Genomic DNA, 11,535 nt, shown 5'->3' on the forward strand with positions numbered 1-11,535 from the left:
GCAGGCGAGTTAGACATTTGTTTTGCGACCTGAGCACTTTCGTTTTGTCAGAACGAGGCGTGGTCAGACCGCAACGGATCGCGTCTCGAATTCAGCACTGAGCATGCGCAGGGAGGTAGTTACCTTGGATGTGCCAATACACTTCCTGCAAAAAAATCAACAAGCCACCATCTTTAAATGCCTCCGTGAGCCATTTAGCCAATGTAGCATTTCTTTTTCAGCAAAGAAAGTGCAATAAAAGTGCAATAAACAAAACGGATACATTCACTGTGTGTTCTGCCTCTCATTTGTTGATGAAACAAAACTAACACAATTGACCACCAAGAGCGGATAGTTTAGTCTCACAAAAAGATCGCCGATTTTGTTAGCTTACATGCTAACGCGATAGGGATATGCCATTATAACAGTATAGCATTGTGGCTAGCAGCTAACGTTAGCTCATGTTAGCCAGCCAGCACCAAACTGATGATATCAGGAGCTATCAGTAGCTAGATAACATTAGACAACGCCTCATGTATTAAACAAAGGTGAATAGATGACTGGGCCATTTTGTTTAATGCTTGTTAAGATTGAAAGAGGAGCTCTGAGCTAACAGGGTCTGGTAGCTAACGTTAGCTCACGTTAGCCAGCTGCTCATGCAATCGTTAATGCTAGCAGAATGCATGGATGTAAACTTTATTTAACATATTGCAGAATGGGTACAATACAATACGACTCAATACAAACAATTGTTAAGGGAATGCAGACTGTTGTAGCTTGGACTGGGGTCCTTATAACAATAACTTGACAACACATGGTAGCTGCAGCTATTTGGGACAGCTCTGTCGTCACCGGACGTTGGTGAGGGCACGCAGATGTCGGTATCTACTGCGCATGGGCGTTGAGCAACAACGGCTCCGCGCAGATTACACGACACGTTGTCGGCGAGTTTTGGCGAGTATCCAAAACGGAAACACAATTTCAGCGTTGTCAGTAGGGCAACGCGTTTTCCTGCCAAAGCGGCATTTCTATTTAACTGGGACAGCAAACGTATTCATTCAGCAACAAAACAAAAACAAAAACACCTAGTCTAACCATGGCCTAAGTCTCTGCCACAAACAAACTAAAAAACAAAGACACACAGAGGAGACTGCTGACGAGAATATTTTATGATACAAGTATCCTCCCGGAGTCCCGGGGGCTCGGAGGATAGTTCTTGTAACTGCCTCCGTGTTCAAGTTTAAGTTAAGTATGATGTCATAGACTATGTCAAATGTCATGACTCATAGTAGAATCAGCTGGCTTGTTCGCCATCCGCCAGGGAAACCGCAGATATATATTCCTTTACTGCGAATTGAGACAGAGCGTCCCAAAAATGATTCCAGGCCGCTATTTCTTTACCAACGGATTTCCAGTTCCAACTGGTTCATGCGTCGGCTACACGCTGCTTTAATAACACTGCATTATCGAGACAGCGCCCCTATGTATGACTTTGAGGATCTGGCAATGAATTCCAAGAGTAGGGTAAATCTGCAGTGCCGGCACTGTGTAGTAGCGAGTCACAGTGCTGGCCGCCAGGCTGCGCAGTTGCAGCGGTTTGGAAAACATGGGGGGGACAAATACTGCATTCTGAAATCATGCGGGGGACATTTTCCAGGGACCCCCCCCGCAAATTACGCCCCTGAGTGGAAGAGACACAGACACACACTGCCACACACAGACACACACAGAGACACACACTGCCAATAGTGTCTCTCTGCGTTCGCTTGACTAATGTGATGTAATACTCAGCGGGACTCTGAACAGACATGTGATATAATTTGTCTCAGTTTAAACATCAATGGATTCATCTTCCCATTTCTTTTTTGTAACACAAAACATTACGTTTGACATGAAAGGGTTTCTACACTGAGCAACGGAACCCCAAGAGATGTAATTAAGCAGATGACATGCCACAGTGAAACCACTGGGTGGCAGTAGTAAGCCTAGAACAATGGGGAAAGTCCAACAGGGATGAAGCTAAGGCCCTGTCCACACGAGAGTTTGGATTTAATATGACCGAAGTTTGAAAAAATAAAACTCCGTCCACACGGTGAACACAGGTGGACAACCGTGTATAACTGCGTACTCACGGGCAGAGCAATGGGTACAATACAATACGGCTCAATACAAACAATTGTTAAGGGGATGCAGTCTGGACTGGGTTCCTTATAAGTTATAACAATAACTTGACAACATATGAGTTTAGTTTAGCTGCAGCTACATGTTTACTCTGAGCGTCAACAGACATCAGTCGATCACAACACTCTTCAACACAGACGATACGTTTTGAACAAAAGTTTGTTACAATCATTTTCATATAACGCTACTTGGGACAGCTCTGCTGTAAACACTGGTGTAGTTGGCTCTGCTCTAATCTCTCTACCCCGCGGTCTGCCGTGAACATGGGGAATAATTGCGACAGCTCTGCTGTAAACACTGGGAATAACCTCGGTTGCTATGCCCACACGCAACTGCAAAACCGCACAACTCCACCCTGGCCACCGGTTTCAAAAGACCGCGGTTGCAGTGTAGCAAATCCCCGGTTGTGTGTGGCCGAACAGTGCAACTGCGCACATACAATCACGGTTACATTAAACCCAGCGTTCGTGTGGACGGGGCCTAAGACTATAGCAAACTGTGAGGAGGATTTCAAGAAAGAACAAACAAATCTCCTGGAGTGAAGATGTGTTATGTGCAGCTCCCTCATGCAATGGTGTGATGGCCCAACAGCCCTCCAACAACATGTCCAGCTCCAGGCATTCTAATAGGCTTCACACACGGAAAAAGGAGGGTTTCTGATTCTGTCCAACATGGCAACAACAAACTAAAGGAAAATCACTACTAAGCTACTGAATGCAGTGAATCCAAGATTCAGTACTGGGCCTTTCCAATTAACCGTACACACATACTAGCCTACATTTGAAAATACAAAAGCAAATAAAAATATCTTCTGTATTAACGCACATGATAGGGCCTGAATGAACAAAGGAAAAATACACAGTATCATTTCCCCACCCCTGTGAGGAGTGAGACAGACGACGTGACGTAGCTGAGAGGAACAGGGAGGGAGGTTGCCAAGGCTGCTGAATGCAGTGTGCCGACGATGGATATGTTTACAGTGTGACACACAGGTTCTGAGAAATGGGATCACACTAGCGCTAGCATGCTAACGCTCCCGGGAGGGCTTTTAGTCACGAACGGGTCTACCTGCTCCTCTGACATTGCGACATTGAATGATGTTTCCTGCAGTGATTTAATATATATAGACTATCGTTTCGTTTTCTCGAGAAAATTATCGCGTTATCACGAGAAAACAAATTAAATTAACTCGTTATCACGGGAAAACGGAGCAAATAAAATGTATGAATGTACGGCCTCTTAGGGCTTCCGTAATATGCATATATATAGTAACTTATTATAGTGTGAATTTCTCCAGACCTCACTCAACTCCAACCCACACATCAGACCAAATTAAAAAAAGATTATAAAGTGCAATTCACCTTACGGCCATCATTGTTTTGGTAGATCGCTATGAATACATTTCAATGAGCAGATGAGTAATTCACTTCATGTATTTCAAATCACGAAAACGACTGTGCTATGTTTATTCACATCTGTAGCAGTAGGCTATGCTATTGTATAAAATAGGCTACAGTTTATTAAAAATGATTAACACCATTGATCATCTATTGTGTGTCTAAATGCAATATGCAGACATGGGCTGTAGACAGGTAATAATTCTCTCAGTAGTTAAGTGTTGTTGTAGTACCACTTTGTCACACACGAGGGAGCACTTCTCCATATAAACTAGCATGGTGCTAGTAGGACTGGGGTCGGTCTGTCCTTCATCAGGTAGGTAGGTAAATATATCCACATTTAAATACATATATAAACATTACCAAGAGAGGCGGGAGGCAGTCATGTGTTGTATTGTTTAATTTTCTACCTAAAATCACAGGGATTGTGTTAAATCTGCTGTGGGTATCAAATAAGGAGGAGTAGATAGGAAGGCTGAGAGGGAGACACAGGAGAGAAGGTTCTTTATTGAGACAGTAGGAAGGCTGAGAGGAACTGGAGTGCTAAAACTCAAACTTGTGATGCCATCAAGTATAAACTCTGGAGCTATAGACAATGCATTTGGAAATATGGTATAGGTGACACTGAGAGCACCCAGGGGAATGTTCTGAGTATACACATACATTTTCTGTTTCAGAAGTGAAAACACTACCATAGAATAAAGCATATTTGAGTATAAAAACTCAAACAAACATTATGTGGGTCCACAAAATCATTCTCTCATTCGTTGTCTATAGGAGCAGCTCCAGACTTTAGACCTGATAACATCAAAAGTTTGTTCGCCTTGGGAGATAGTAGCTCATGTTCACAAATCTTGATTGAACTTTCTATAGGCCATGGAAATAACATAATGGAATTCTTAATTCTGGTGATGTTCCCCTTTAAAGACAAATACAGTGGATGTTTAGCACCATTTGTTTTTCACAACTGGATTTAGCTTAAATGTAAATGTTCAGGTTAGGCCTTTCTTCTTACTTCTGCTTAGGCTACAAGTGACTTTCACACTTGACACAAACCACATCAGAATAGAAAATACAGTGGGTTGTGAATAGGCTTAGAGACTTGCACTGGAAGAAATATAAGAGGGAGCTGAGTTCAGGGGCGTCGTTCTGGTATGGCAAGGTATGGCACTCGCCATACGGCTCAATACACACAATTGTTAAGGGGATGCAGACCTGAGAAAGATGTTTGTCTTGTTTACATCAGGGTCCCCCATTTTCAATTCATATCGACATACAGGTATTTAGTACCGATACATGTTAGTCTTAGACAAAGTTAAATTATGCCCTTCGCATATCTTTTCTGGATATACATTTTAAATAACCAGAGGCAACACTAAAGCAGCACTGTAATGTATCGTACCCGAGGCAGCCCAAATCTTCTCAAAGATTTTATCATAAGTGTGCCTCGACTTCATTTCAGTAGATAGTCTCAGAAGGAGGTCAGTGCGTGACCCAGAGGAATCCAATTTACATTCTTTACACAGCTTCCGTATCACAGAAACCTAAGACATGAAAAATATATAAGAAATAGCCAGTGTTTTAAGTTGTAAAATGTTAATCAATGCACAGAAATAAATCTTCATTAGGCTAATACTATATAGTTTACACTTAAAAAGAATATCAACCTTCTGTTTGTAGAGCTCGTTTCTGAGCCTGTCTTCCGAGACTGTGATTTCCTGCCCCTCTGCTTGTTTTTGAGGACGGACTTTCTCAAATTCAGTGTTGATTACTATGTTGGACCGGCGGGTATTTTTGCCTATCCATGGTGCCCAAAAGTGATAGCTGGGGGGAACTGCAAATGGGTTTTTTTTTTTACCTTTGCAATGAAAAGAAAATAATAATGTCAGGAATAGAAGTTGCTTAACAAATTGATAAAAGGAGATGTCGACTAAGCGCTGTGCGTTACCCGTTACTTTATTTTATTTTTATTTTTTATTTATCCTTTATTGATCCAGGAATGTCCCATTGAGATACAAGATCTCTTCTTCCAGGGAGTCCTGACCAACACAGCACACAACAAGTTTCAACATAAAACAGGGCATTAAACAAAAAACATACAATTCAAATATAAATACAGAAGGCCATTTGTGCAGTGGCAAGGAGCATAATCAGATCAGCAATAGCATCAGGTAAAACAGTTACATGTTTCATAAAGGGCTAATCGTAGCATACCTTTAAAAGCATTCACAGTAGGAAGTGCCTCTAGACAAAGTTTTACTTGCAGCGTATTCCATAAAAAGGGAGCATAGTGGGAGAATGCAGCTTTACCAAGCTCTGACTGCATCAGAGGAACATTTAAAAGCATCCCATTTGCTGCTCGTCTGGTATTAAAAAAGCAAGTATAAAAGGACAGAAGTCTGGAGATATATAAGGGCAGCTTACCTAGCAATGACTTAAGGATAAAAATCAACATGTGTGATTGTCTTCTTTGGTTACAAAACCACGACCAATCATATCCATAGACAGTGTCTTCCAGAAGTACATACTTGTCCACGCCACGAAGCCCCGCCCAGACGTTGGGCTCTGTGGCTCTGCAGATATACCCTACTCAGCCAGCTAGCGTTGATGCTATTCAATGCTCTATCATACCCAACTAACGTTAATGCCATTCAGAATTTATTAACATAGCTACAACAACACACAGTAACGTTAATATAATTACATGCATCATTGTTTACAATGAACGGTGGGGCAGTTCGAAAGGACTGGACACGGACAAGTTGTTAAACAGCAATCAATTTAATATAACAGGTAGTTCGAGCTGCATTTTCGTGCCTACAACCACAGCCACAGGGATATATCCAGCTTTGACGAGCTCTCTCTCCTCCTGCCGATTAAATTCAGCAGCTCTTCCTCGACCTCGAGTGCCTGTAGCTGCCTGTATTTGCACAAAGGCGTCCATCCCTGCTGCTAGCTAACGTTAAAACTAACCTAAAGTTACACAAGCAGAATACATCACAAATACTTCCGGTCGGGGGATTTCAAAATAAAAGAGCGACGTCTAAAAGCACCGTAAATACGTTTATTTTGTACATTATCTAACGTTAACACGAACCTAAACTAACTTTAGATTAGTTTAGGTTCGTGTTAACGTTAGATAATGTACAAAATAAACGTATTTACGGTGCTTTTAGACGTCGCTCTTTTATTTTGAAATCCCCCGACCGGAAGTAAAAATAATGCTTCTTTTTCAGCTCGTTATCAATGGGTTGGTTGAGAAGGGACATTTCATCTATCTAGGGAACCTAGCTACATCCGGGGTACAATTTTGCATAGGCTGCACATCGATGTTGCAGAAGCATAAAGGCAGAGTGTCTGCAACACCGTTGCTTTGTCGATGTTGTGTTGCAGTTTCTGTAGCATGCAGAGGCCAACCCATACTTTTTGTGAATGTGTTTTTGATACATTCTGTTGAACACACACCTCAAAACCGTACCTAAGGAAAATTGGCTCAATTGCAAGAAAAGTAATAGACAGTTATGATATTACATTCTGCATAATTCGTATGCAAAATATTGTGGTTCCCTGCTTTAGTCTGTTGACACATTTCTATAAAAAAATGCTTGTGTAGTCCTGTGTCATACCTAAATGTCATATAACTGAATTGTATAGAAACAACTCACCAAGCGGTTAGGTGGCCGAGCGGAGATTGCGTTCGTCACCAACCCCACAGCTCCGGGGTTGTCACCAGCTTGGCTGGCCGTCTGCACTAATACAATTGGCTGTATTAGAGGGTGGGAGAAGCTGGCCGGGTGGGTCCGGGTCGTTGTAAACAGCAACTCCTACAGTTCGGTCGGGGCGCCTGCTAAGCGCGGATAGGACTTGAGGGGGATAGTGTGGTCCTCCCACACGCTACGCCCTCTCGATGAGAATCCGCGCTGCCAGGTGAAAAGAAGCGGTGATTGGCTGGACGTGTGTCGGAGGAAGCACGTGGTAGCCTCCACTCTCCCAGATGATCTGACTGTGGGGGGTAAGTGCGCAGCGACCAGGAAGGGACTGGGAATTGGCATACGACTAACATTGGGATGGGAGAAAATCGGAGGAAAATGGAGGGGGAAAAAGATCAATAAAAAAAAAAAAAAAAAAGAAACAACTCACCAAAAGTGACTATTGCACAACTGATTTGACAAATAAAATCCACCAAGGGAGGGAAACCACCCCTATACCTTGCCTTTTACTGAAACGACGCCACAGGCTGAGTTGCTCTGCTTGTACATCATGCATATAGAAAATGACCACCATATCACAATGATGCTAGATTGGAATTGTGGACCTTATTTAACCTGCAGCTCAAACATGGCTTACACCCAAGAGTCTTTTGTTTTGATGCACGAGCAAGTCCTGGAATGATCTTCAACTCACACTAAAAATCAATACTCCACTGTCACATGGACAATTTAAAAACATGATCACAAACCTCCCCACCTCATATGTAAGCGTTTAAATGTCTCTTTCTTTGCTTATTTTTTTCTTTTCACCTGTGTTTGTCCTATTCATGCTAATCTTTTTTCCCTTGTATATGTATTCTTAACTGTTTGAAAATGAGGGTAAAACCTCAATGTCCCATTTGAGAATTAAAAGGTTTCAATCAATTATATATTGATCATGCAAACCAATTTCGATTCCATAAGCCTATATTGCATTGGTGATTTTGTCACACTTGTGCACAGTAGGCTACTGCAGTTGTGAATTTGTGATATTTTGTCTTTTTTGGTCAGCCAACTTTCCTTACGGCGAGACACTACAGGTGAATAGGGTAAAAGATTTAAGATATCACAATGAAACTTCCCCAGTTGATTACTTATATTAAGACAAGACTTTTTTGTATTACAAGTTTTCTGAAATTGTATGTTTAAATATGCAAATGAGGCAAACATATTTGAATAGATATCACTATGAAACTTTACCAGTTTGTTATATAAACTAAGAAAAAATATATTGCAAGTTTTCACACTAGAGTGAGCTCGGTCCACTTTGTTCCTTCAAAGTAAAAGTGTTTCCGTCTTGACCTACATATTTAAAATGAAAGATAACAGTTTCTGTCCATGATTCTAGCATAACAACTTCACTCTGCTACACATGCTGCTTTTGAAAAGACATTCCACTGGCTCCTCTGAATAGCGCTGAATTAGATTCTACCTCGTGTCGTGTGTCTTCTTCTTCTTCTTCTTCTTCTTCTATTACGGGTGACGGGAGAAGAGACCGGAAACACTATCCTAAAATCTGTAGAGCAGCAAAGCCGCAGAAACCGGAAAACTGCAGTCTGTAGAGCCGCAGAGGCAGGAACAAGTCAGACACATTCTACAAACGTGTCTAATGTGAAATATATAAGCATATAAGCAAAACTAGATTTTAGGTCTGTGATGAAAAAGGGCCTCGCGGGAAGGGGGGCCTCGCAAAAAAAATAAATAAATAAAAAAAAAAAAAAAAAAAAAATTGCGAGGCCCCCCTTCACGCGAGGCCCTGTGCGACCGCACTGCTCGCACACCCCCTGAGGCGGCCCTGCCTACAGTATATGATGAAAATATATATATAATTCTGGATCTGGGCTTCAAAGAAAGGCAACATCAAAACAACATACGTCTCATGAAGCAGAGTCTCAGGTGATCGTGAGAAATACAGTATGTATACAGTACAATGCTGTTGGATTAGAATTCTGGATTCTATCAAACTTGGTCAAGTAATTTGCTCATGTACAGTTTAAGGTTCCCCGAATCCCCAAGCTTTTACCCTTGGAATGCCCTTCAATGGACTTTAAAGTTTAATATTCTTCCAACCTTTGCACAATACAAAGCTTTGATTAATAACCATTGTACGTCATTTTGTAATAATTTTTAGTCTGCTCATACTTATTTTATCTTCTTTTCATCATGCTGTGATTACTTGTTTTTATCTTATTTCATCTTGGTATTATCGTGCTGTGATTACCTGTTTTTATCTTTGTGTTATCCTATCTCTTTTAATTGTATGCTCACCGTCACTGTAAAACCAAGTTTAAATAAAGGTTGGATGAGTTGAATGAATGAAAACCCCCATGTGAATTGCAGGACACATTGATCATCGTCACTTTGAACGCACCTTGTAGCGCTGGGTTCTAACCCAGATCTATCATACTGTACTCCAGTCATGGGTACACACATGTAAAACACCTACAGTATAACCATGAATGCAACCCGCGGGCAGGGCCGCCTCAGGGGGTGTGCGAGCAGTGCGGTCGCACAGGGCCTCGCGGGAAGGGGGGCCTCGCAAAAAAAAAAAAAAAAAAAAAAATTATTATTATTTTTTATTTTTTTTATTTTTTTTTGCGAGGCCCCCCTTCCCGCGAGGCCCTTTTTCATCACAGACCTAAAATCTAGTTTTGCTTATATGCTTATATATTTCACATTAGACACGTTTGTAGAATGTGTCTGACTTGTTCCTGGGTCTGCAGTCCTGCAGCTGCAGACATACTCACTATTGGAGCTCAGCCTCTGGGGTTCTGCAGCAGCATTGGTTTCAACGAAGGGAGTGGTTTTACTTACATCATGTGTAGACAGTGTAGTACGCCGGCAGCGTGAGTCGGCTGCGTTTGACATTTTCGCGCGTGCAGCTTTTGACTATGCTTAGTTATGCCCAATAGCCAAGACGAAGAAAGAGGTCGGTCATTATCAGTCGGTCGGTCACCAACCAAGGAACGTTGATGAAAGGCCTCTCGCTAGCGGGACAAATGGCCGGAGCCTTTCATGGTATAGCCATGTCGGCTAGTAGCTAGCTTAGCTAAATGCTAACTAGCGTTAGCTAACCTAGCGAGGCGAGGCGAGTGGATGTCTTTTCAAAAGAAGGAGAAGAGAACTTGTGAGCAGATAAATCTGTTAGGCAGCAATACGCCGAAATTACACCGTGGGGCCAAGAAAGTCTCCTTCCACGTTGATACTGCGTTATGGTGAGTCAACTTATGATTATATACCCGCCGTGGATCTTAGTCACCTGACCCTAACTCTCTTTCTCTCTGTGGAGCCAAACTGGTCGACTAGCTAATACTACTAGTAGCTAACTGTGTGAGCTAACTGTTAGCCAGTTAGCTGTTTAGCGTCAGCTGGGAACGTTCGTTTGATGCTATCAGTTAGCCTTGAGAATAGCAGGCCCTTTGACAGAAGATGTAGTCGGGCCTGCACCATGACAAGGCTCTGGCCATAGCTTCTTTTTGTCCCGCCAGCGAGAGGCCTTTCGTCAACGTGGAGACCTTGCGGCCTTTCGCCCTGCGTTCATCGTGCAGGTAACTTGGATTAATGAAAATGTCATGATGACATTACCCCACTCTTCCTTCCTTCCCCTCCCGAATGTTTTGTTAATAACGATGTTTTTTTCCAGGCAAAACATATGCTACTTCACAACATTTGGAGATACGACATGTGCTGTGTGTGAATGGTCGTTTGTGTAGCTTGGGTAGCGTTGGGCCGTTGGCCAAAGCTGTGTGTCACGTGGCCTGGTGTCACAGTACCTGGCTAGCCTATTTAGCTGATGTCGGCCATTGGCTCCTTGCTGCTTTGGTTTCTCTGTTGACCCTCTTCTTGTTGGATTTAAGTGTTGATCTTTGTCCTTTTGAATCTCTCATACATGCTATAGTCTCTCTCTAACACACACACACACATGACAAACACACATGTTCTCTCTCTCTCTCTCTCTCTCTTTCTAACACACACAGTCTGCCTATGGCGGCCTTTCTCGATGGCTAGGCTGTGCTCAAGGATCTTCAGTCACAGTGCTCAGGTATTCTGCCACTGTGTACTCTCTGTTTAGGGCCAAATAGCATTTCAATTTCTTTCCAATGTGTCTCTCTCTCTCTCTCTCTCTGTACACTGTATATTGACTGTAGAACGGGAGCTCTCTCTCGCTCTCTCTTTTGCTATATGTTGACTGTATCATGCCCCGCCTCGGGCAGCGCTATTATTTAAGA

Source organism: Notolepis coatsorum (genome assembly GCF_963971535.1).
Source record: "Notolepis coatsorum genome assembly, contig: SCAFFOLD_620, whole genome shotgun sequence".
Lineage (NCBI taxonomy): Eukaryota > Metazoa > Chordata > Actinopteri > Aulopiformes > Paralepididae > Notolepis > Notolepis coatsorum.